We start from the raw sequence: 27,035 nt of genomic DNA on the forward strand, positions 1-27,035 counted from the left end.
ATATTCCTGGGAATACCTCCAGGCAAGTTACTTGTGTAGTACTGAGAAATAAGAAAGGGATGACCATCTTACTGGGATTGTATTATAGACTCTCTCCCAATAGTCAGCAGGGAATTGAGACAGAATTTTACCAGGAGACCTCAGTTATCTGTAAGAATAATATGGATGCAATGATAAGGGGTTTTAACTTTACCAACATGGCCTCGGAGTGCTGTAGTGTTAAGGGCTTGGATGGAAAGGTATTTGTTCAGTGTGTACGAGAACATTTCTGATTGAGTTTGTAGGATGTACCTACTAGAGAAGGAACAAAACCTGACCTGTTTCCTTTATTCATTCACAGGATGAGGCTATCACTGGCTCGGCCAGCATTTATTGCTGCGTTTACCCAGTGGGCAGTTAAGAATCAACCACGTTGCTATAGGTCTGGAGTCCCATGCAGACCAGACCAGGTAAGGATGGCATTTTCCTTCCCTAAAGGTCATGAGTGAACCACATGGGTTTTTTCAACAATTGACAATGGATTCCTTCTCGTCAATAGATTATTTTTTCCAGATATTTATTGAATTCACGTTCCAAAATCTGCCGTGATGGGATTCAAACCCAGGTCCCCAGAACGTTATCTGGGTCTCTGGATTAATTGTCTAGTGATAATTTCACTCCATCATCACTGCCTCTTAGGAAATGAGGCAGGGTGAGTGCCTGAGGTATCAGTGGGGCAGCACATCAGCACCAAAGATCCCACAGTATTGTGGCTCAGTGGTTAGCGCTGCTTCCTCAGCAACAGAGACCTGGGTTTGATACCAGCCTCAGGCAACTGTCTGTGTTGGAGTTGGCACATTCTCCCCAGTGTTTGTGAGGGTTTCCTTCGGATATTCAAATTTACTCCTACAGTCCAAAGATGTGTAGGTTAGTTGGATGAACCATGTTAAATTTCCCATAGTGTCCAGATGCAGTATATGAGGTTTTGGGATGTGCAGACAAATCTCTGCCTGATGTGAAAAGATCGTTTTGAGGTCCTGGACAGAGCTCAGTGACGTGTGGCTGAACGTTTTACATTTCCCGTGGCGGTAAGGGAAGGTCAAAGGTGTGGAGCATGTGTTGGTGGGAGGGTGTGGACCTAACAAGGGAGGTGCAGAGGGAATGGTCTCTGTGGAACGCAGATAGCGGTGGGGAGGGAAATATGTCTATGGTGGGGTCTGACTTTAGGTAGCAGAAATAAGAGGTTAATGCGCTGTATCTGGAGATTAGTGGGGTGGAAGATGAAGCCCGCAGGGCTGTATTCTTTATTGTGGCTGGAGGGGTGGGGTAAAGGTGGAGGTGCGGGAAGTGGAGGGTATGTGTTGGAGGGCATTGTTGATCAAGTCGGAGGAAAGTTACGGTCCTTGAAGTAGGCCTTTCTGGGATGTCCTGGAATAGAATCCAAAGAGATTAAACGAATATATCACAGACAAAAGATTAACTGGACCAGAGAATAGGACCGCTTAAAGGTCAACAAGGCTGTCTATGGAATCACAGAGGGTGTGAAATATATGCAAATATTTCACGTCATTTTTACTGGAGAAGTATATGGAAGCTCGAGAGTTTGGAGAAATAAACAGTGATAACTTGAAAAGTGTCCATGTTACAGAGGAGGTGGGACTGGATATCTTATATCGCATCAAGGTGGATAAAGCCGTGGAACCTGATCAGGTGTATCCTGGAACTTTCCGGAAATCTAGGGAAGTGATTGTTGGGCCTCTCCTGTGATATTTGTATCCTTGATAGTGACAGGTGAGGTGGGTGCCATTATTTTAAAAAGGTGGTAAGGAGAGGCCATGGAACAAGAGAACAGTGAGCCTGAAGTCAGGCAGGCAAGTTGTTCGAATGGACAGGATATCCATCTATTTGGAAAGGTAAGGAATGATCAGGGAGAGTCACTGTGGCTTTGTACATGCACAATTGGGTCTCACTAACTTGAGTGAGTGTTTTGAAGTGACAAAGAAAATTGATTAAGCCAGGCGGTGAATGCTGTTTATATGGACATTCAACAAGGTTCCACAAAGCAGACTGGTTAGCAGGGTTAGATCACATGGAATGCAGGGAGAGCAAGCCATTACAAAACTACCTTGAATGTAGGAGACAGAGGATGATGATGGAGGGTTGCTTTGCGGACTGGAGGCCTGTGAGCAGCAGTGTGCTGCAGGGATGGATATTGGGCCCTTAAATAAATGACTTGGATGTGAATATATGAGATATGGGCAGTAGGTTTACAGAAGACACCAAAATTGGAGGTGTAGTGGACAGTGAAGAAGGTTAGTTCAGAATACAACAGGATCTTGATCAGATGGGCCATTGGAGCAAGGAATTGCAGACTGAGTTCAAATTAGATAAATGTGAGCTGTTATATTTTGGAAAGGCAAATCAGGGCAGGACTTATGCACTTAATGGTAAAGTCCTGGGGAACATTGCTGAACAATGGGACCTTGGAGTGCAGGTTCATAGTTCCCTGAAAGTAGAGTCACAGGTAGGCAGGGGAGTGAATGCAGCATTTGGTACGCTCCCCGTTATTGGTCTGTTGTGATGTCATATTGTAGCTGGACAGGGCACTGATGAAGGCCCTTCTGGAATTCTGTTTTCAGTTCCAATCTCCCTGTTCTTGGAATAATGTTGAGAAACTTGAAAGGGTTCAGAAAACATTTGCAAGGACTTTCCTGGGGTTGGACGATTTGAGCTATTGGGAAAGGCTGAATAGGCTGGGACTATTTTCCCTGGAGATTTGGAGGCTGAGAGGTGATCTTATAAAGTCATGAAGGGCATGGATAAGGTGAGCAGTCAGGGACTTTTTCCCAAGTTCGGTGGCTCCAGAACGAGAGGGTACAGGCTTAAGGTGAGAGGGAAAAGATTTAAAGGGGATTTAAGGGGTATCGTGTTTAAGTTGAGGGCATTGCAAGTATGGAATGAGCTGCCAGAGGAAGGGGTGGAGGCTAGTACAATTGCAGCATTTAAAAGGCGTCTGACTGGGTACTTGAAGAGGGAGGTTTTAGAGGGATAAGGGTGAACCGCTGGCAAATGGGACTCCATTAACGCTCTCCGTTAATGGTCAATGCATTGAATACAGAAGCTGGGACGTCATATTGTGGCTGGACAGGACGTTGATTAAGCCACTTCTGGAATTCTGTTTTCAGTTTGAATTTCCCTGTTCTGGGAAGGATGTTGTGAAATTTGAAAAGGTTTGGACAAGATTTACAAAAACGTTACCAGGATTGGAGGATTTGGGCTACAGGGAGGGGCTGAATAGGCTGGGGCTATTTTCTCTGGAGAGTCAAAGACTGAGAGGTGACTTCATTGAGATTTATAAAATCACGAGGCGCGTGGATAAGGTGAGCAGCTGGCATCCTTTTTCCTCAGGTTAGGTGGGTCCAAAACTAGAGCACATGAGTTTAAGTTGAGAGGGCAAAGATTTAAAAGGGATCGAACTGGCAACATTTTCAAGCTGAGTGTGGTGTGTGTATGGGAGGGGCTACCAGATGAAGTAGTGGAGGCTGATAAAATCACAACATTTTTAAGGCTTCCAATTGGGTACATGAATAGGAAGGGTTTTGATGGATACAGGCCAATAGATGGTAAATGGGAATTCATTAGTTTAGGATTCCTTGTTGGCACAGACGAATTGGACTGGAGTTCTGTTTCTTTGATCTTAATAAATTAAGATGCATTCCTCTCTTTTGTGCAGAGCTAGCTGAAGCACAGATAATTATCCTTGGAGCTGAGAAGGTGAAGCAGTGATTTTGACCTGGTGCCGATTTTGTTCCAAGGTCTTGAATTTGCAAAGAGAGAGAGGAATTGTTAACCCTGTCACAATTTTTAGTAACTACTTTCAAGTAATTGGCAAATAATACAAGGTGAAAATGTGAACATTATTTTACTCAGTAAGTTCTGAGCATCTGGAACAGTCTGAACGACACAGATTCAGCAGGTATTTTGAAACAGACTTGGAATTTTACTTTTTAAGGAAAGATTTGGGGGTAGTTGGGACAGATTTGCACCATCTACAGAGGGAGAGAGGACAGCTCCAATGGGCTGAATAGCCCCCAGCCCCTGTGCTCTGTGATACTGCCCCATTCACTGTGAATGATGAAGCTCATCCCAGGCAGAGAGAGGGAGGAGCTCACCTCTCAATCGGCGCCGGCTTGATTAACGGCAGCTCCAGACCAATAGGAGGAGAGTCTGTGTGGTCCTGCAGCCAATGGGAGTGAATGAGGGGTGTGGCCAGCAAGACGACACCTGTCCATGAGCTGTGCAGGTGCAGTGTCACTGGGTGGGGGTGGGAGAGACAGCAGGGACTGGGACAGAGGCTGTTGGACCTGAATTACAAACTCCCGGTAAATTAAAACCAAAAGAACTGCAGATGCTGTAAATCAGAAACAACAACCAGGAGGGTCTGGAGAAGCTCAGCAGGTCTGGCAGCATCTGTGACGAGAAATCAGAGTTAACGTTTCAGATCCGGTGTCCCTTCCACAGAACAGATGTTACTGAGAAAAAAAAGTCCGTTTATGTGCAGAAGATAGTGTGGGGGGATGGGGGCAAGATAAAAGGAGTAAAGGTGGGGATAGAGTGAGAAGAGCGGTTGGATAAAGGAGTGGATAACGATCTGACTGGGGGAGGGTGACTAGCTGTTAATGGAGACTATTAGTGGCTAACCATAGGTAGTGTGTAATGACAGGCTGTGACATGAGGTGGCTACGACATGAGGTTGTTAACCTGTGGTTAGCCACTAACTGTCTCCATTGTAAGCTGTTGCCCACCTATATCACTGCACGATTGGAGCTGCTGAGGACACACACCTTTGGAATATCCTCCCTCACCCCCTCTGTCCGCCTTAAAGATGTATCTAAAAATCGTTCTCTTTAATCAACGTTTCCATCATCCGGAAGCATTTTAGGAGATTTCTCAATGTGAAAGGCTACATACAATGCAGGTAGTTGTTGTTATTGTCTGACATCAGGAGAAACAGGGATGAGCCCTCTCTCTCTCTTATATCTGATGAACAGCAGCAAAAGCAGGAAGCACTGAGCATGCTCCAGCCCACAATGGGCCTCGGATAATTGATGTCAGCGCAGGACCAATAAGAGTGGGGGGACGGGGCTGGAGGACCAGGATGTGCCAGTTGGTCCTTCAACCAATCGGAGTGAATGAGGGGCGGGACAATACTCAACCACGTGATAAGCTTCACTGACAGTACAGTGTTGTTGTGGCCAAGGCATTGGAGATGTGTGAAGGTGCAGGGCAGGGGAAAGGAAAGACATAGACCAGAAAGAGAAGGAAATTTTCATGGTATGGCATGAAAGGTTTTACAGAACTTAGTGCACATTGTGAATCACAAATTTGAAAATCCCAAATTCTGCCCCATTTTCCCTCCTTATAATGCATTTTGCACTCCCTGAAATAGCAACTGTGTTTCTCCCTCCACAGATCCCAGTGATCAGTGCCAAAGCCCCATTGCCTGTGGAGAGGGTGATGTTTGATTTCCCTGTCCAGCTGCAATTCGTGTGGTGAAGGTGCTCCCACAATGTGGTTGGGTAAGAGCTGTTATAGATTATTCACTCAGCAATATTGAAGAGTTGACAATGTATGTGCAAATCAGCAACAGTTTGTTTTTTTTAATCATGTTTATAATTTCACAGAAATACTATTGAAAAATTCTGGCATAAGGCCACAGATTGAGATACTAGGTCAAGTGATCAAAAGCATTGCCAAATGAGCAGGTTTTCGAGAACACCTTAAAAGAGGAAAGCAGGTCTGAGAGGGTTCAGGTGGGAATTCCAGACAGTGTTGCCTTGGCAACAGTAGAAACAGCCAGACAGGTGAAGCAATGAATAAACACAAATGAGTTGTCAAGGTCTTGCAGGGTGTGTGGTGCAGGGAGACAGGGATGTTCACAGGGTGAGAATTTTAAATTGTTGCCTGTAAATAGGAGCCTTTCGATGGATCAACTAGTTTTGGTACAAGTGAGCACTTGGGCAGGAGGGTTTAAGATACTCTTGAGATTACATGTAAGTTGAATGTGGGAGGCTGGCCAAGAGTGTTTGGATAATTAAGTCTGGAGATAAATACTCGTCCATCCCTGCATTCAGTAAATGAGCTGAGACTAGGGTGGAGTTGGGTGATGTCACCAATGAAGAAAGTGTGTTTTTGGAGTTGGGCTCTTCCTCCACATCACCCCCACCTCCCTCCCCTCACCAAATCACAGGTATTGTTCCTTGTTCTGTCTGTCTGTCTTTTCTGGTTATGTCCTTCTCTCCCATTCTGCTACGAAGTAATATTTTGACCTCACCGTTGTTGGAAAAACCTACTCCATCCCCACTCTCCCATTCCTTTCTAAATTCCTTGTATGTGGTGTCCCTCAAGGATCGATTCTTGGTCCCTCCTGTTTCTCACCCACATACTGTCAGGAGTTGACATCGTCCAAAAGCACCGTCTGAGGGTTCACATGTACACTGACAATGCCTAGCTCTCCCTCCCCATCATCCCTCGCCATTACTCAGTTATCAAACTGCTCATCACACTCCCACTACGCGATTGGCTGCAATTTCCTGCAACGGAACATTGAAATGGTTAAACCCATTGCCTTCAGTTGCTATTACAAATTCCTTTCCCTTACTGCTGAGCCCCTCCCTCTCCCTGGGAACTGTCTGAGGCAGAACTACACTCTTCACAATATTGCTCTCATATCTGTAACCCCAAGGTGACCTTCTGATCAGGTATCTACACAATCACAAACACCAGGAATTCCAATCTCTAAAACGTTGCTTCCCCCCGCCCCCTTCACCCCAGCTCTATTGCTACTGAAACCCCTGACCCGTGTTGATGTTGCCTTAAACTTGACGAATCTAAAACAGAACCCTTGATTCCGTGACTATCCGAGTATCTGATTCCAGATCCCTCATGATGGGAAACATCCTCTCAGTATTTACCCTGTCAATCTCCTTAAGAATCCTGCATGTTACAATGAGATCACCTCTCATTCTTCCCAAATCCAGTGAGTAGAGTCCCAACATTTTCAGCTTTTTCTTAAAAGATAATCCCTACAAGCCAGGGATCATCCCAGTTAATCTTTTCTGAAATGCCTCGGATGAAATTATGTATTCCCTTAAATAAAGGGACCAAAACTTCTGTCATTACTCCAGATGTGGTCTCACTCGCACTTTGTAAAGTTACTCTCAGGTATATACTCCAAACACTTACACTGAAAACTCCTTGTAATAAGAAACAGCGTTCCATTCCCCATCCTGATTCCCTGTTGTAACTGTGTTTCCTACGCAATTACCCCTGGTCCCTTTGTGGTGCAGCTTTCGACAGTTTCCACCATTTACATAGCACTCTGTTCTTTTATTATCTCCTCCAAAATGAGCAACTTCACAATTTCCCAAATTATGCTCCATTTGCTAACTTGTTGCCCACTTCTCCAATGAATCCCTCTCTGTAAACTGTTTATAATCCTTTTGGAACTTTACCGTTCTGCCTTTTCTCAGAGATTTCCCCGCTCATTCTTCTAAACATTTCCTGGAATCACTGGGCAGTGGGAAGCAGTTGTTACCTTTTCAGAGAGACTCTTTGGAATGACTGGGAGGAGCTTGCTGCTCATGGGTCAGAATGGAGACAACTTGCTCATCGAGCTGCATGAGCCTTTCACCCCCCCCCCCGTGTCTAATTGATGAGGCACAGCAGCAGCACGGAAGGAAAGAAAAGGAAGCACACATCCTGCTCTCCACATCGCACTGACTCTTGAAACATTGTGTCCCATGTGACAAAGATCTGCCCTGTTCAGTCACATGAAGACCCAGTGTGGAAACTCACAGAAACCCATACAGATTTCCCCCTGAACTAACTGCTGACCCCCACAAGGGGTAATGTGTCCAGTCATCCTGGGCCAGGAGGAGGGGGTGGTGAGAGTTTCTTAAATGAACTGACAGTGACAGTTTTATAAACGTGTATTACAGGTGGACATTCAGATGATAATCTCAGTAATTGTAACGCCAAACTGTGACAAAATTACTCAATTCATCAGGAGCTGGATATTCACATTGTGTGTGAGTATTGTATTCCAGCTCATTCCCATTTGCTGCATAAATGTCCTCTTTTGAATCACCCCACACTCTCAGTAGATCTCCCCAAGTCTTCAATATGTGTCCTGTAATCCTTTTCTGATGAACTCATGAGTGTAAGGTGGATTATTCTAAATCTGTAAACCCCTCTGTCACAGGGCACCCGCAATTTCCTCTGCTACAAGGAGAACAATCTGTTTCCCCAAACCCCTGATTCCCCAATGTCTGTTTGCTCCCTATAAGGCACACATCAGGATTGTGTTGGAACATTCTCCACTTGCCTGCATCAGTGCAGACACCAACAATATTAAAGTGAACATCCTCCAGGACAAAGCACTGTGCCTGAGTGGTGTCCCATCCACCACCTTCAGCGTTCCCTCTCCCCATCCCCAGGGTACAGTGGCATCACTGTGTAAAAGGTAGTCAGCATTGTCTGACCAGACCATAGGGCTGCTGTCTCATTAGGGAGAAATGTCTGGTGGTGGGTTTAACCTGAAGGTTACCACAGCCCAGGCAAGGGGAGAGGTTGAGAACAAGTGTCCATCTATTGTAGATGGATATTCTTGATATGTATTAACAACACCCATGTCTCTGCAACTAAAATCCCCCATTCCTTGTACCATCCTGGTAAATCTCCTGTGCCCCCTCTCAGGGACCCTGCTATCCTTCCCAATGTGTGGGTGATCTCTGGTTTGCACAGACCCAGCTGCTCTGTGTTCCTGTGGGTGATGTAATCATAGAGCAACAGTTGCATTAAACCTCACTGTCTGTAAGGGTGGGAGACACAGAAATCCCGGTAGCATTTGAGATGTATTTAGTGTGCACTTGCAATGCCATGATAGATGAGACTTTTCCACAATTATTGGAAAATAGATGAGGACAGTTAGGTGGTAGTTTTCTTTGTCACAGACCCGATGTACTACCAGAGCCTTTTTCTGTTCTGTAGACCGCTAAGATGTTTATTATAGGAATATGACAAGCTCCATTGGACTTCAGGTCAGAAAGGGTGATACTAGAGTAGATGACAGATGATTGGCCGATGTTTTGGGAGGAAAAGGAGATTGAGAGGTTTAAGGAAGAATTCAGAAGCTCAGCACAGAATCGGAAAGGGCCGTCATCAAGTGAGAAATAAACATTGGGAATCCTGAAGGCTGGAAATAAAAAAGGCACATATAGCAGAGCTTTGAGAGACTGGAGGGGATTAGAGATAGGGAGAGTAATGAAGCTGGAGGAGATGAAAGTTGGAGAGGATTCTGAGGATTGAGGATGTTACAGAGATAGAGATATTTCTGATAGACTTTTTTGAGTTTTGAGGCTGGAGAGGATTATCGAGATAAGGAAGAGTTGTAAGACTGGATGAGGTGGCATTGACGGAGAGTTCCGAGCATAGAGGAATTTACAGAGATAACGAGCGATAGAGCCAGAACGTTATACAGCACTGACACACACCCTGTGTTCCAACCAGTCCGTGTCAACCATAAATTCGAACTGAACTAATCGCATCTACCTCCACTTAGTCCAAATCCATCCAAGCATTCCCTATCGATATACAGGTCCAAATGCTTTTTCCTATTAGAATCCCATTCCCCTACCGTTTTACTCTACATTTACCCCTTACTAATTCACTAAACCCAATCATCCCTGAACACTATGGGCAATTGAGGACTGCCAGTTCACCTACCCTGTACATCTGTGGCTTGTGGGAAGAAACGGGAGCACCTGGAGGAACACACGCTGACACGGGGAAGCATATCCAAACTCCGCATGGACAGCCACCCAATGCAGGAATTGAACCTGTGTCCCTGGCAGCAGCGCTAACCATTGAGCCACTGTGCCACCCTTAAATTGTAATTGTATTCACAGCTACCACGTCCTCTGCTAGTTTATTCCACATGTGAATCACTCTCTGTACAAAAACAAAAAGTAAAATCCGGAACGTCTTTTTAGGGTCTTCCTTTTCTCACCCACTCTTGAATCGCGCCCCCTCCTGGAAAGGGCACCTGCTGTTCACATTACCGATACTCTTCAGGATTTTATAAACCTCCAATAAGTTCACCCCTCAGCCTCCTACACCCCAGTGAAAGAAGTCCCAGCCTACCTAGCCTGTCCTTATAACCGAAAGCATCCGTTACCATCAACATCCTGGTAAATCTCTTCTGAACCCGCTCCGACTTAATAACATCTGTCCTATAACAGCACAACCTGAACTGAGCACAGTATTCCAGAAGAGGCCTCACCAACATCCTGTACAACCTCAATGTAATGTCCCAACTCTTATACTCAAAGGTGTGAGCAATGAAGGCAAGTGTGCTGTACACCTTCTGAACAACCCTGTCTACATGTGACATAAACTGCAAAGATCTGAACCCCGAGGTCTCTTTGTTCTATATCACTATGCAAGGCCCGATCAGTGTAAGTCCTGCCCTTTTATCAAGATGAAATATTTGGCATTTATTCCAATCCAGAACATCCTTCTAGTATAAAGGCAATAGAAGTATACTTAAGAGGAAAATCAGTAAGGCAAAAAGGGGACAGGACACAGCTTTGGCGAATAGGGTAAGGACAATCCAAAGGGTTTTTATAAATACATTAAGAGCAAATGGGTTACTAGAGACAGAATAGGGCTCCTCAAGGATCAGCAAGGCAGCCTGTGTGTGGATCTGCAGGCGATGGGGTGGGGAGGGGATACTAAACAAGTATTTTGCATCAGCATTTACTGTGGAGAAGGATATGGAAGATATAGAATGTTGGAAATCGATGGTGACACCTTGAAAAATGTCCATATTACAGCAAAGGTGGTACTGGATGTCTTGGAACGCAGAAAGGTGGATAAATGCCCAGGATTTCATCAGGTGTGTCCTAAAATTCTGTAGGAAGCTAGGGAAGTGATTGCTGGGCCCCTTGCTGAGATTTTTGTATCAGCGATAGTCACAGCTGAGGTGCCAGAAGACTGGGGGTTGGTTAATATGATGATACTGTTTAATGAAGGCGGTTTGGACAAGCCCGGGAACTACAGACCTGTGAGCCTGATGTTGGTGCCAGACAAGTTGTTGGAGGGAACCCTGAGGGACTGGATTTGCATGTATTTGGAAAAGCAAAGACTGATTAGGGATAGTCAGCATGGCTTTGTGTGCGGGAAATCATGTCACTTACTTGACTGAGCTGTTTTATGAAGAAGTAAAAAAGTGGATTTTTGAGGGCAGAGCGGTAGATGGGATCTATATGGACTTCAGTAAGGCGTTCGACAAGGTTCGCCATGGAAGACTAGTTAGCAAGATGAGATCTCATCATACCAGGAGAACTAGCCATTTGGAATATAGAACTGCCTCAAAGGTAGAAGACAGAGGGTGGTGGTAGAAGGTTGTTTTTCGGACTGGAGGACTGTGACCACTGGAGTGCCACAAGGGTCGGTGCTGGGTCCACTACTTCTCATCATTTTCATAAATGATTTGGATGTGAACATAGGAGGTATTGTTAGTAAGTTTCCAGGTGACACCAAAATTGGAGGTGTAGTGGGCAGTGAAGAAGGGTAACTCAGGTTTCAATGGGATCTTGATCAGATGGGGAAATGGGCTGAGGAGTGGCAGATGGAGTTTAATTTAGATAAATGTGAGGTGCTGCTTTTTGGAAAAGCAAAGCCTAGCAGGACTGATAGACTTAATGGTCAGGTCCGAGGGAGTGTTACTGAGCAAAGTTTCCTTACAGTGCAGGTTCATAATTCCTTGAAAGTAGAGTCGCAGGTGGATAGGATAGCGAAGGTGATTGGTATGATTTACATTATTGGTCAGAGCAATGAGTACAGGAGTTGGGCAGTCATGTTGTGGCTGTACAGGACATTGGTTTGGCCACTCTTACAATATTGAGTGCAATTCTGTTCTCCACCTATCAGAAGGATGTTGTGGAACTTGAAAGGTTCAGAAAAGATTGGTGGCAGAATATTCTTTAAAGGGTAGAATAACCAGTGGGAGGTCATTGGACATTGGTACCAATGACACAGGAAGAGAAAAAGATAGGTCCTGATGACAGAATATAGCAAATTAGCCTGGAATATAAAAAAGTAGATACTCGGTCGTAATATCTGAATTACTCCCAGTGCTACATGCTAGTGAGAGTAGGAATAGCAGGATGGAGGAGATGAATGATTGGCTAAAGATCTGGTGTAGGGCAGAAGGATTCACATCTTTTGGTCATTGAGTTCTCCTCTGGAGTAGAAGTGACTTGAATAAGAAGGATGGATTGTCCCTGAATTGGAAGGTGACTAATATCCAGGCAGGGAGATTTGCTAGTACTACTCGGGAGGCATTCAACCAGTGAGGGAGTGGGGGTAAACCTAAAGAGATAGTGAGAAAGGAGGTAAGTCTGAGGCTGGTACAGTTCAGAAATCAAACAGTCAAGGCAGAACGCGGTAGAACCGAGCAGTTACACTGCATTTACTTCAATGCAAGAGGCCTGACAGGGAAGGCAGATGAGCTCAGGTTATGGTTTGAACATGGGACTGGGATATCATTGGTATTATAGAAATATGACTCAGGGATGGATGTGACTGGCAGCTGTATGTTCCAGGGTATAGATGCTATAGGAAGGATAGAAAGGGGGACAAGAGAGGAGGACGAGTGGTGTTTTTGGTTAGGGATAGCATTAGAGTTGTGCTTGGGGACGATATTCATGGGAGTAAGTTCAGTGAAATTATTTGGACGGAACTGGGAAATAAGAAAGGATTGATCACCTTATTGTTAATATCTGCGTGTGTTTCATCTGATTGCTCTGGTTTCCTCCCACTATGTAAAGATGTGCAGGTTAGGTGGATTATCCAGGCTGAATTACCCACAGTGTTCAGGGATGTGCAGGTTGGGTGGATTATCCAGGCTGAATTACCCACAGTGTTCAGGGATGTGCAGGTTGGGTGGATTATCCATGGGAAAGGCAGCATTACATGGGTAGGATGGGAGTCTCTGAGGGTCAGTGCGGATGTGATGGGCTGAATGACCTGCTTCCCCACTGTCTGGATTCTCTGATAATTATAATAGTTTTAAAATAGTTCCAAAAAAAAATAGACCAGATCTAAAAGTTGCTGTTCTAAATTGGATAAAGGTGCATTGTGATTGAACAAGATAAAATCTTTCAATACTTCTTTGCTATTCCCAGGTAAAGGGACGGCTGAAAAGTGGGAACGTAACATAAGGAATAGGAGCAGGAGGAGGCCATCTGGCCCCTCCAGCCTGCTCTGCCATTCAATAAGATCAGGGCTGATCTCAGCTCCACTTTACTGCTCTCTCCCATAACCTTTAATTCCTTTCCTGTTCGTAAATCTACATTTTGACCTAAAGACATTCAAGATGAAAGCCTCAACTGTTTCAATCAGCTGGGAATTCCACAGATTCACAACCCTTTAGCTGAAGAAGTTTCTCCTGAACTCAGTCCTAAATCTGATACCCCCTTATTTTGTTGCTATGCACCATAGTTTGTCCAGTCCACAGTGGAAATGACCTCCCTGATTCTATCTTATCTACTCCTTTCATAATTTTATATTTTTCCTATACAATCTCCCATTATTCTAAATTCCAATGAGGATCATGCCAGTTTTGTCAATCTCTGCTCAGAAGGCAACCCTTTCAACTCCAGACTCAAATTAGTGACCCTGCTCTGCACCCCCTCCAGCGCCATTACATCCTTCCTGAAGTAGGGGACGAAAACCTGTACACAGTACTCCAGGTGTGGCCTCCCCAGCCCCCTGTACAGCTGCAGCATAACCATCCCTCTAGCAATGAAGGACAATATTCCCTTCACTGCCTTAATTACCTGCTGTACCTGCAAACCAACTTCCTGTGATTCATACACAAGGACACCCAGCTCCCTCTGCACAGCAGCCTGCTGCATGTTTTCACCATTTCATCATCCAGTTTGTTGTTAGTCCGACCAAAATGGATGACCTCACATATCCCAACATTGTCCTCCATCTGCCAGACCCTTAACCACTCAATTAACCTCTCTGTATCCCTGTGCAGACTGACAGTGGCCTCTGCACACATTGCTCTACCACTCATCTTAGTGTCGTCCACTTTTCATGAATCCATGCTGTGTCTGCTCGATGAGACAATTTCTATCCACATAGCTCACTATTTCTTTCTTGAGAGATCAGACATTTCCCCCACTACGGAAGTTATGCTGACACGTCCATTTTAAAATATTGGCATCACATTTGCAGCTTTCCAATCTGTTAGAACCGTCCCAGAGTCAGCAAATTTTAGTGAATTATCACGAGTGTATTTGCTATTTACCCACTGCCATTCCTTACAGTCCCCGGGGATGCATTCCATCACGGCCAGGAGACCCATCTACCTTTCGGCTGGTATCTTTCCCAGCACTGCCTCTTTACTGAGAATGATTGATTGTTTCTCTGTCTTCATCTGCCATTGCCCCCATAGGCCTGCGACAATGAGTATATAGACAGTATGTTCCTGTTAAGGCCGAGGCTAGGAGGTGTGAGGAATGCTGCTGTCAAGAGGAATTGTGGCTCTGGTCAAGAAAATGAAGGAGGGATATGGCAAGTCCAGACAGCTGGGTTTGTGTGAATACCTAGAGGTATATAGGGGCAGTAGGAGTATACTCGAGGGAAACTAAGAGGGCAAAAAGGGGACGAGAGAGCTTTGTGAAATGGGTTTGGGGAAAATCCAAAGAGATTCTAGAAATACACTAAGGACAAAAGAGTAACCAGGCAGAGAATAGGGACCCTCAAAGATCAACAAAATTGTCTATGGATCTGCAGGAGGCAGGAGAGATACTATCTGCGTATTTCATGTCAGCTTTTACTGAAGGAGGATATGGAAGTGAGAGTTTGGAGAAATAAATAGGGATAACTTGACAAGTGTCCATATAAGTTATGAGGCACTGGAACTTGTATAATGCATCAAGATTGATAAATCCCTGATACATGATCAGGTGAATCCCAGAACTTTGTGGGAAGCTAGGGAAGTGATAGTTGGGTCCCTCGCTGAGATATTTGTATCACCGAGGTGCTGGAAGACTGGCGCCATTATTTGAGAAAGGTGATGAGGAAAAGTCAGGGAACAATACACTGGTGAGCCTGGAGTCAGGTAAGTTGTTGGAAGGGCTTCTCAGGGATAGGATTTAGATGTAATTGGAAAGGTAAGAAATGATTAGGGACAGTCAGCATGGCTTTGTGTATGGAAATCACTAACTTGGACTTCAGAAAGACATTCAAGGTGAAAGAACTAGCTATTTGGATATAAAATTGGCTGTAAGGTTGGAGACAGAGGGTAGTGGTGAAGGGTTGCCTTTCGGACTGGAAGCCTGTGATGAGCAATATGGTGTAAGGATCGGTGCAGGGTTCACTGCTTTTCATCATTTATATCAATTATTCCTATGCTTAGTGACTTTACATAGACACCAAATTGGATCTGGAGGAAGTGGATCGGGAAGAAGGTTACCTCAGAGTACAATGGGACTTCAATCAAATGGGCTGGGGAGTGGCAGGTGGAGTGAATTCAGATAAATGTGAGGTGCTGCATTTTGAAAAAACAAATCAGGGCAGGACTTATACATTTAATGGGAAGGTCCTGGGGAGTGTTGTTGAACAAAGAGACCTTGAGGTGCAGGTTGATAGTTCTTTGAAAGTGGAATCATGGATAGGCAGGGTAGTGAAGGAGGCGTTTGGTGTACTTGGTCAGTGCATTGAGTATTGGAGTTGGGACATTGTTTTGCAGCTCTACAGGACATTGATTCAGCCACATCTGGAATTCTGCTTTCAGTCCTGGTCTCCCTGCTGTAGGAGTGATATTACAGAACATGAAAGGATTCTGAAAAGATGTGCAAAAGTGTTGCCAGGGTTGAGGATTTGAGCTATAGGGAGAGGCTGAATAGGCTGGGGCTGTTTTCCCTGCATCATTGGATGCTGAGAGATGACCTTCGAGGTACATAAAATCGTGAAGGACATGGATAGGGTGAACAACCAGGGTCTTTTCCCAAGGTTAAGTGAGTACAAAACTAGAGGGCACAAGGCTAAGGTGTGAGGCAAGAGATTTTAAAGGGATCTTAGGGGCAATGTTTTCAAGCTGAATATGGAATGAGCTGCCAGAGGAAGTGTGGAGGCTGGTACAATTACAATATTTGAAAGGCATCTGACTTGGTACGTGATTCAGAAAAGTTTAGAAGGATATGGGCAAAGTGCTGGCAAATGGGACAAGATTAATTTGGGATAAATGGGTGGCATGGATGAGTTGGATTGAATGGTCTGTTTCTGTGCTGTACATCTCGGAATTTAACTATTTGAGGATAAATTTGGAGTGCTACGGGTAAATGGGAGGGGAGGAAGGGCAGATTGGCAGCATGTCCAGAGGGAGAGAGTATAGCCGCAATGGGCTGAATAGCCCCCAACCCCTGTGCTCTGTGATACTGCCCCATTCACTGTGAATGATGAAGCTCATCCCAGGGCAGAGCCACAGACATATACAGCACGGAAACAGACCCTTCAGTCGAACTCGTCCGTGCCGACCAGATATCCTATCCTAATCTAGTACGATATAGCAGCAGTTGGCTCATATGCCTCTACACCCTTCCTATTCATACACATCCAGATGCCTTTCAAATGGTGTAACTGTACTAGCTGCCACCACTTCCCCTGACAGTAGCTTCCATACACGCACCATCTCTACATGAAAAAAGTAGTCTCTTGGGTCCCTTTTATATCTTTCCCCTCTCACCTTAAACCTATGCTCTCTAGTTCTGGACTCCCCCACCCCAGGGAAAAGACCTTGTCTATTTATCTCATCAATGCCTCCCATGATTTTATAAACCTCTCTATGAGGTTACCCCTCAGCCTCCCACACTCCTGGGAGGATCCCACCACTCATGTCACAATGGGGCCTGGCTGATTGACGGCAGCTTCAGAACAATAGGAGACTAGATGTAATCCTCCAGCCAATGGGAGTGAATGAGGGGTGTTGCCAACAGGCCAGCATGTGACCATGAGCTGTGCACGTGCAGTGTCACTGGGCAGGGGTTGGGAAGAGACCCAGTGAGTGTGAAGGGAGTGGGAGAGAAATGGAGTTAGTGTGGACTGGGAGGGTTTCTCAACTCATGATGTAGGCTGCTAGACCTGAATTAGAAACTCCCAGTAAATGAAAACCAAAAGAACTGTGGATACTTAAATCAGAAACAACAACCAGAAGGTACTGGAAAAGCTCAGCAGGTCTGGCAGCATCTGTGAAGAGAAATCAGAGTTAACATTTTGGATCCGCTGACACTTCCTCAGAACTGATGTCACTGAGAAAAAATGTCAGTTTATATACAGAAGGTAGGGGTTAAGGAGTAAATGATAGGTGGTGATATAGTCCAAAAAGAGATATAGCAGCAATTGGACAAAGGAATGAATAATGATCTGGCTGGTGGAGGGTTAATAGATGTTAATGGAGACTGTTAGTGACTAACCATAGGTAATGTGTAATGGCAGGCTATGTAATAACAAGGCCTGGTGTGTGGGGTGGGCCACTAGGGCGCAAGGACGTGGGAGACTTAGGACCTAAAATTAATGAATTCCGTTTTAAGGTCAGAGGCCTGAAGGGTCCCCCAAGTACAAAATGAGGTTTGTTCTTCCAGCTTACGTTAAAGTTTGGCGCAGGAGAAGTACAGCCGGTCAGACAGTATCCAAGGAGCAGGAGAATTGACATATTGGGCCTGAGCCCTTCAGCAGGATTCTGAGTGGGGAAGAGGGTTGACAGATAATAGGATGTGTGTGTGGGGCTGGCGAGAAGGTAGTTGGGAAGGCGATAGGAAGATGCTGGTGGAGGGTAATGGTGAGAGGGTGGAGTGGGTAATTAAGAAGGAAGATGGGCAGGTGGGACTGTTCGAGAGGGTGGTGCTGAGTTGGAGGGCTGGATCTGGGATATGGTGGGGGGAGGGGAAATGATGAAACATTGATTCTGTACTTAAAGGGTCCCAAGGTAGAAGATGAGGTATTCTTGCTCCAGGAGTCATGTAGCTAGGATTTTGTGGTGGAGGTGGCCCAGGACATGCATGTCCTTGGCAGAGTGAGAGGGTGGGTTGTAGAAACGGTTGACCACAGGACAGTGGGGTTGATTGGTGCACGTCTCCCAGAAAGGTTCCCTGAAACATTCTGCAAGTTGGCGTCCTGTCTCCCCATTGTAGAGAGCAATGAACACAATAGATGAGGTTATTCAATGTACAGGAAAATCTCTGCTGGATGTGGAAGGGACCTCTGGTGTCTTGGATGGAGGTGAGGGGAAGGTGTGGGCACAGGATTTACACCTCTTGCAATGGCAGGCAAAGGTGTTGGGAGTGGAGGATGGGTTGGTGGGGAGCATGGGTCTAATGCGGAAGTCACAGGGAATGGTCTCTGAGGAATGCTGAAAGGGGTGTGGAGGGAAAGATATCTCTGTTGGTGGGGTCTGATTGTCGGTGGTGGAAATGGCAGAGGATGATGTGTTGTATCTGACTGAAAAGCGAGGACTTGGGGGTTCTATCCTTGCTGCGGTTGGAGGGGTGGGGTTCAAGAGCAGAGGTGCAGGAAGTGGTGGAGATACACTGAAGGGTATTGTTGACCACATGGGAGGGGAAATTGCTGTCCTTGAAATACAGGGCCATTTGGTATGTTCTGGAGTGTTCTGCATCAAGCTTCCCTGGAACACTGCATTAAGAATGAGACAGATGTTGGCCAGGGAACAGGCTCGTGTGTTAAAGTGGCAGGCAACTGGAAGCTCAGAGTCTGTTTTGGTCTGAGGGGGAGCATAGATTTGTCCAGATTGCACTTCGTCTCTTTGTAGGGACTGTCAGATTTAGTCCCAATCACCCACTTCATGATGCTAACCTGTAAACTCCTTATTTTCAATTCCCTGCAGCTCCTTATAAACACACATTCCAGTACCGTTTTAGGCGGAATGTTCCAGATTCTAACAACTGTCTGTTCACCCAGAAACTGCTGAGGTCCATGTTGACTCTGGGGCTACAAAGGATTGAATTGAAAGATGAGATGCTTTTCCTGAGCTCCCATTGAGATGTATTGGAACAGTACAGGAGGCTGAGGGCAGTGTAGTTGTGAGCAGACAATGAAAATGACAGGGCTGCACTGAGAGGGCTGCTTGGCTCAATGAGTATTTTGGAGTTGGGTGTAAACAGAGCGAGGTGGGACAGGGAGAATGTGAAGCTGAAACTCCGTTTTGTTTCAGCCCATTCAGAAATTCACATGGTCCCAAAGGTAACAGCCAGTTTGTAAGCGATACCTGTGGAAATTTTGTAACGGTTTTTAAGGTATAACGTATCAACATAAGTAAAGAATACGGGATTTTGATTACAATGTTTGAAGGGTAGGAAGATTGCTCGCTCATTTAAATTCTCTAAATGGGAGTAACTAGCTGAATCTAGAGAGCCTGTGTGACAGGAGACCTCAGACCCATGGTGTTCACCTCTTGTACAATGTGGGAAAATTAGGGATGTTTCCAGTGTCCCTGACAGGCTGTGTGTGCAGGAAATGTGCCCATCAGCAGCTACTGGGAAACTGCTTTTCAGACCTGGAGCTGTGAGTGGACTCACTGTGGAGCATCTGCAATACTGAGAATGTTATGAACAGCATGTTCAGTGAGTTAGTCACACTGCAGGTGAGGGTTACACAGGCAGAAAGGGAATGGGGGATCATCAGGTCAAGTAAAAGGCTCAGGAAGGAAGTGCAGGAGTTCCCAGTGGTTATTCCCTTCCCAAACAGATACTGTATACCGCTTGGGATTCGTGTGGGTGTGTGCGTATGTGTTGGTCTCAGAGGCAATCAGCAACAGCCAGGTTCATGACACCGTAGATAGCTCTGCTGCCCAAAACGGGAAGAAAGATAGTGACAGGGGATTCAATAGTCAGTGATACAGACAGGCACTTCTATGGCCACAGCCATGAATCCAGGATGGTATGTTATCTCCCTGGTGATAGGATCCGCGATATCCTGGTGCAGCTACAGAACATTCTGGAGCTGGAGGGTAAACAGCCCGTGGTTGGAGAACACATCAATACCAACGACAGCATGAAACAAAGGGATGAGTGTTTGAAAGCTGGATATTGGGAGAGCAGGGACACATTATAATGCAGCTCCTGAAATGAAATGATGTCAGACTTGCTCCCAGTGCCATGTGCTAGTGAGAGCAGGAATAAGAGGGTAGATCAGCCGGATATGTGGCTGGAGAAATGGTGTACCATGGAAGGGTTTAGATTCTTCAGGCATTGGGAGCGTTTCTGGGTTAGGTGGGAACTGTACCAGCCTGACCGGTTACCCCTGGGCAGAGCTGGGTCAAATCTCCTGGGGAGGGGGGGGGGCGCTATTGCCAGTTCCATTGGTGAGGTATTAACTAGTCTGGCAGGGGGGTGGGAGCTAAAGTGTCAGGTTAGATGGGTCAGATTCAGGACAGAGAGTGGGAGGTAGAATATTAGTGATGTCGTCAGCGGCTCCGAAAACCGAAGGAAAGGAGGATTAAACGAGGATTGAGACCCTCTTCATCCATCAGTCCTGCCATCCCAGGAATCAGAGTCAACAAAATCTGGCGCTGTACAGCTCTCTGTCTCCAGTGCTTCAGCAAAATGTTGGGAATCTGCAACAAACCCAAGAAGTGCTGGAGATCCCCAGCAGGTCGGGCAGCATCTGAAATGGTGACACCTGCAGGAAACATTACAGCCTTGGTCATCTTTTTCACTGTCCACTAAACCTCCAATTTTGGCGTCATCTGCAAAATTACTAATACCTCCTATGTTTACATCCAAATCATTGATATAAATGATGAAAAATAGTGGATACACACCAGTCCCTGTGACACTCCACAGGCCTCCAGTCTGAAAAACATCCCTCCACCACCACTCTCTGTCTTCTACCTTTGAGCCAGTTCTGTACTCAGATAGCTGGTTTCTGCTTTATTCCATGCGATCTAACCTTGCTAACCAGTCTCCCATGAGAAAGCTTGCCGAATGCCTTACTAAAGTCCACGTTGATCATGTCGACCAGTCTGCTCTCATCAATCATTTTTGTTACTTCAAAAAACATTCTACCCCCTGGAAAACATAACAGTTACAGCATCAGAATAATCAGCCCACCGTGTCTGTGCAGGTCATGATGCCATTCTAAACTAATTCCATCTGCCTGTACATGATCCATATCCCTGATAACCTATGCCTGCTTATGTGTCTGTCCGAATGCCTGTTAAATTGTGATTGTTTCTGCCTTCCCCATCTCCCAGGAGAATACATTCTAGTCACTTATCAACTTCTGTACAAGACACTTGTCTGACACAACTCCCTTTAAACTTGCACAGATTTGTTGGAAACGCTGAGCAGGTCGTGCAGCATCTGGGAAGACAAATCAGTTAAAGTGTCTGGTCTGGTCTGGTCACCCTTCCTCACATACATTAACTCTAATTTCTTTTCACAGATGCTGCTAGACCTGCTGAGCTTTTCCAGAAACTTCTGATTCTCTTCCTGGTTTACAGCATCTGCAGTTGTTTCGGTTTTCATATCCTTTAAACTTTCCCCCTCTCCTCTAGAATTTGTCATTTCCACCTTTGGGAAAAAAAATCACATTATTCGTTTGGACTCCCCTACTCTGGGGGAAAAAAAGAAACCATGACTAGTCACCCTATCATTGCTCCTCATAATTTTATAAAGTTCGATAAAGCCACCTAAAGTGTCCAGTGCTGCAGGGAAATAGCCTCAGCCTATTCAGCCTCTCCCTATGATTCAAATGTTCCAATACTGGTAACACCCTCGTAAAACTTTTCTGAACTCTTGCAAATTTCCCAACATCTTTCCTCTAGCAGGGAAACTGGAATTGAAAGCAGTCTGGGCATTTCAAAAGTGGCCAAGCCAATAAACTGTGCAACTGAAACCTGATCTCCCAACTCCTATACTCAATGCACTGCCCAATAACAGCTAGCATACCAAACACCACCTTCACTGACCTGTCTACCTCAACCACACTTCCAAGGAACTATCAACCCACACTGCAAGAACCTGCTATTAAGAGGTTGAGTCCTATTCTGGTAACATCTTTCTGAAATCAGGGAGACTACAATTGAATGCAGTATTCTAACACTGGCCTCACCAATGCCCTACTCAGCCACAACGTGACCTCCTAACCCCCATACTCAGTGACAGAATCCCTACAGTGTGGAAGCAGGTCTTTTGGCCCAAGAGACCATACCAACCATCGGAACAGCATTCCACCCTAACCTACCATTCCCTAAAGCTAATCCAGCTAACCTGCATGATTTTGGATTTGTGGGAGGGAATTAAGAGCACCCAGAGGCAGCCCACGCAGAGACACAGGGAGAATGTGCAAACACCACACAGACAATGGAATCGAACTAGAGTCCATTTATTGATCAGCATGTTCCAAATGCCACGCTCAGCACCTGATCTCCCTGAAACTCACTTTCCAGAAACTATGCAGTTGTTCTGTGACGTTCAGACAGAATTAAGCTGAGGAGGAGAAAACAGGAACAGGGTTGAGTTGTAGATCTATAAAATAACTCTCCATCTTCCCCCCTCTCTATTCCCCTGTCTCCTCCCACTCTGTCTGCTCCCCCCTCTCTATCAGTCAGCCCTTTGTTGGTCACCACCACCCCTGTCGCCCCCCCCAATCGTTCTGTCCCCCTATCTGTCGGTCTGTTGCGCCCTCAGTCTTTCCCCCTCTCTGTCAGTCGCTCCCCCGTCAGTCGCACACCCATCTTCCCCCGCCCCCACGTCGGTTGCACCCCCCTCGGTCCGTTCCCCCTCTCTGTCGGTCCCCCCCCAACCGTCAGTCACCCCCTCTGTTCCCCCCGTCTGTTCCCCTCCTCTCTAATCTCACTTTCTATCCTCAACCATTTCTGTCCCACCACTCTCGATCCACCCACCCTCTCTCTCCCTCCACCCACCCCCTCCCAGTCCCCGAGTTCTGTATTCCCCCCACCGCAGGGAAAATATCTTCTCTATTTACCCTATCTATGCCCGGCCTGATTTTAATAGTCTCTTTCCGCTCACCGTTCAGCCTCTGATGCTCCAGGGAAAACAGCCTATCCAGCCCTGGCAGCATCCTATAATTCTTTTCTGACCCCTTTCAAGTTTGAGAACATCCATCTGATCGGAAGGAGACCAGAACTGCAAGGAATATTACAAAAGTTGCTGAATCAATGTCCTGTACAGCCGCAATATGACCTCCCAACCCCTGTACTCAATGCTCTGACCAATAAAGGCAAGCAGACCAACTGCCACCATCACTAATCTATCTACTTGCTACTCTACTTTCAAGGAACTATGAACCTGCGCTCCAAGGACTCTTTGTTGAGCAGCACTCTCCAGGAACTTACTATTAACTGTAAGTCCTGCTAAAGTTTGTTTTTCCAAAATGCAGCAGCTCGCAATTTTCTAAACTGAACCCCTCAGCCCATCACCCAGCTGATCCAGATCCTCTTGTACTCTGAGGTAATCTTTTTCCCTGTCGACCACACCTCCCATTTTGCTGTCATCCGCCAACTTATTTACAATACCTCTTATGTTCACATCCAAATCATGGATATAAATGATAAAACATAGTGGATCCAGCACCGATCCTTGTGACACTCCACTGGTCACAGGCCTCCAGCCTGTAAAGCACCCTCTGCCTTCTACCTTCGGGCCAGTTCTGTCCTCCATACGATCTAACCTTGCTGACCAGTCTCCCGTGAGGAACCTTGTCAAACGCCATACTGAAGTCCATGCTCTGACCTCAGCAATCTTCTTTGTTCCTTGTTCAAAAAAACTGAGTCAGATTTATGAGACATGATTTCCCATGCACAAAGCTGTTATTAATATCCAGGATTTAACTCTGTACATCGGGGTCTGCGTTGCCCAGTTATAGGTGTTAATATTCGGGATGAAGTTCAAGTACGCCAGTATTTTGTTAGTGACTGTGTGTTGAGTCTTGTTAATATCGCCAACACAGGTTTTGCCCACGAGGAAATGGTGGCAGTGTCCTTACCTCTAGACCAGGAGGATTGAGCTCAGAGTTGAGGAACAGCATCTTTGAAGAGGATGATCAGAAAACCTGCCCAAGCCACCAGGCCATACTGTCTCCCAGCTGTCCCTGCCTCAGCCTCCAAACAGAACCTTCCTGTAGTTTCGCTCCTGTCAGACTCTCCCATTGCTCAGTTTGTCCAGGATCCCCTCCTGCTGCTGCACTGATCCTGTCCCTCACTGACCTGTCCATCCCCAGTGTCCTCCACATTCATTCATTGTTTACAATCTCATTACCCCAGTTCTCCAGCCCCACCCCTTCCCATCTATGGAGACGACTCAGTGGTTCGCATTGCTGCCTCACAGCACCAGGTACCCGGTTTTGATTCCGGCCAAACCCAGAGTTTATGCATTCTCCCCATGTCTGAGCGGGTTTCCTCCGGGTGCTCCAGTTTCCTCCCCCAATCCAAAGATGGGCAGGACAGGTGAATTGGCCATTCTAAATTGCCCCTCGTATTAGTTACATTAGTCAGGGGTAAATTTAGGGTAGGGGAATGGGTCTGTATAAGTTACTGTGTGGAGGGTCGGTATGGACTTGTTTGGCCGAAGGGCCAGTTTCCATACTGGAGGCATTCTGATATATTAGGCAGCAGCTGCTGTCAATCACCCGGACTCCTGTATGATCGGGAGCACGTGCTGTAGGAGGGGAGGCCAGTGTACGGGCACAGTGCTGGCCAATTGTGGGAGTATGCACAGTACGGGTCAGTGCCAGCGAGGGAGGCTGTGGGTGTGACGGATTAATCTGTCATTGGCAGCTTCCTCCCTCTGGGAGCAGGACCCAGGGGAATGGCCCCTTTCCTGGCCCCCCTGCCATGTGATCAGGCTATCAGTGGGGCAGCATTTTGTAGAAAGTTATCAGAACTCTTTTGTGAAGATTCAGGGTTTTTATGGAAAGGGACAAGGATGGGCCTGCAATTAGAGCTCTAATTCGGTTCATTTTAGTAAGACGGGTTTTGGCCAGAGTGTGCAGGAAACAGGTGTATGCAGGGTATGCAGGATGGTTGTCGTCCGAGGGTTTCCGAACAACACCCCCGCCTACCCCCCCGGACTCAGAGCCAGACTCATTGATTTGTTTCTTAGTCCGCAGACAAGAGCTAGGAAACTGAATTCAAAGAGAGGAGAGAGTGTGAGAGAACTGGGTGTGGAGGGAAGGAGTGAGGAGGTTGGTTTGGATTTCAGTTCACAGAAGAAAGAAATTGTTAGACTGAGAGTTAAAACTTTGGGAAACATGAAACTACAATTTAATACTATAATTGTCTTATAAAGATCCATCCTGTATTAATGTGGTGAGTTGTTTTCTCAGGTGTAGGATACTGAAAGGGTGGATTTGCAGATGAGAAATTCAAATTGAACTTCATGTTCAGATCTGATAGTTACTTGATCCGTGCCGGTCTGGATATTCATTGGCCTTTTCATGTGGAAGGAAAGGTGTGTATTCTGTCCGTGGGCAAATATTCCAAATCTCAATGTGACTGGAAAAATACTGAGACACAGCCAAGTCCATGTTAGTGTGGTGACTGGGGAGAGTGACTTCATTTTATTTTTGAAAATCTGAAAAATCATGGCATGTTTCCCAGGAACAATTAAGCCACAGCTTTGCTTTGCAGAAGGACAAGTCTTTAATTAACCATACAACCAGAAAGACACAAGGATACCTGCACCATGGGAATACTATGAAAATGGGATTGTTGAAAAGGATTGTAATCCATTGGCATTCTCACGTCGGTTTCAGCGCCGTGGGGAAACACTGGAAATGTGCTGAATGCAGTGTAGGTTTCAGTTATTAAAGTGTAAAAAGTGCAGAACAATTTACAAGGATGTTGTCAGGGGTTTGAGTTATAGGGAGAGGTTGGACAAGCTAGGATTTTATTGTTTAGAGCAGAGGAAACTGAAGGGGGACTGTTCTAGAAGTGTATAAGAACATGAGGGGCATGGATGAGGTGAATGCACTGTGTTTTTTCCCAGGGAATCAAGGACTGGAGGGCATCAGTTGAAGGTTAGAGGGGAAAGAATAAAAGGGAAGCTGAGGGGCAACTGTTTTACACAGAGGGTGATATGTATATGGAATGAGCTGCCAGTGGAAGTGGTTGTGGTGGGTACACTCTCATAACAGGTAAAAGACATTTGGACAAATACATGGATAGGAAAGGGTCAGAAGCAGATGAGCCAAGTGCAGGGAAATGGGGTCAGTGTGGATGGACATTCTGGTCAGCATGGCCCAGTTTGGGCCAAAGGGCCTGTCTCTGCTGCAGGATGCTATTTCTCCCACTAACACTGTTGGTATCCTGGGATGTATTCCATCAGGGTAATGAGACTTGTGTACATTTAGCTCCATTAGCTTGCCCAGCTGTAACACTTTCATGATAATGGTTATTTCTAGGTCCTCCCCTTCCTCAGTCTCCTTATCAATTACTGGCATGTTCTTCATATCCTCCACTGTGAAGACTGACTGCTGTGTACTCATATTCCTGAACCCTGCTGGATAGCAATAATTAGGTACAGAACCCTGCGAGGTCTTCTTTGAGTTTTTATTGATGAGACATGGCAGTTACTTGGATAGTGTACATGCAAAACACCTCCAGGCCGCATCAGGTAACTCCCCATCTGTCCGGTGTACGGCTCCCATTCTTATACCTTTGTGGTTTGGGACTTTGAATAGAGACTGTCTCTCAGTATTTTCTCCATGGCAACGGTCAGTTAGAAAGTCTAGTTCAGTTTAGCATTTGTGGTTAAAACATACACCCCTCCCCCCACACCCCTGTGGCTCCCTCAAGTATCTGACAGGCGCTTCAGTTTCAGTGGGGTTGCCTATCAGGATTCTGATATGGAGGAGCCGGTGTTGGGATGGGGTAGACAAAGTTATAAATCACACATCACCAGGTTATAATCCAACAGGTTTATTTGGAAGTACAAGCTTTT

The 27,035-nt window shown here is 45.9% G+C and overlaps 1 long non-coding RNA gene across 1 annotated transcript in view; it reads left to right on the top strand.

Moving 5' to 3' along the window:
- The first annotated feature begins 345 nt into the window (after positions 1–345).
- The window catches only part of LOC132813126 (uncharacterized), a 29,655-nt gene continuing 2,965 nt past the window's right edge, over positions 346–27,035 (top strand). Inside the window, exons 1-2 of the long non-coding RNA XR_009643948.1 lie at positions 346–449; positions 5,452–5,558. This is a non-coding gene — a long non-coding RNA (uncharacterized LOC132813126). The remainder of the gene's footprint in view (positions 450–5,451; positions 5,559–27,035) is intronic.

Source organism: Hemiscyllium ocellatum, unplaced genomic scaffold, assembly GCF_020745735.1.
Source record: "Hemiscyllium ocellatum isolate sHemOce1 unplaced genomic scaffold, sHemOce1.pat.X.cur. scaffold_329_pat_ctg1, whole genome shotgun sequence".
Classification (NCBI taxonomy): Eukaryota; Metazoa; Chordata; class Chondrichthyes; order Orectolobiformes; family Hemiscylliidae; genus Hemiscyllium; species Hemiscyllium ocellatum.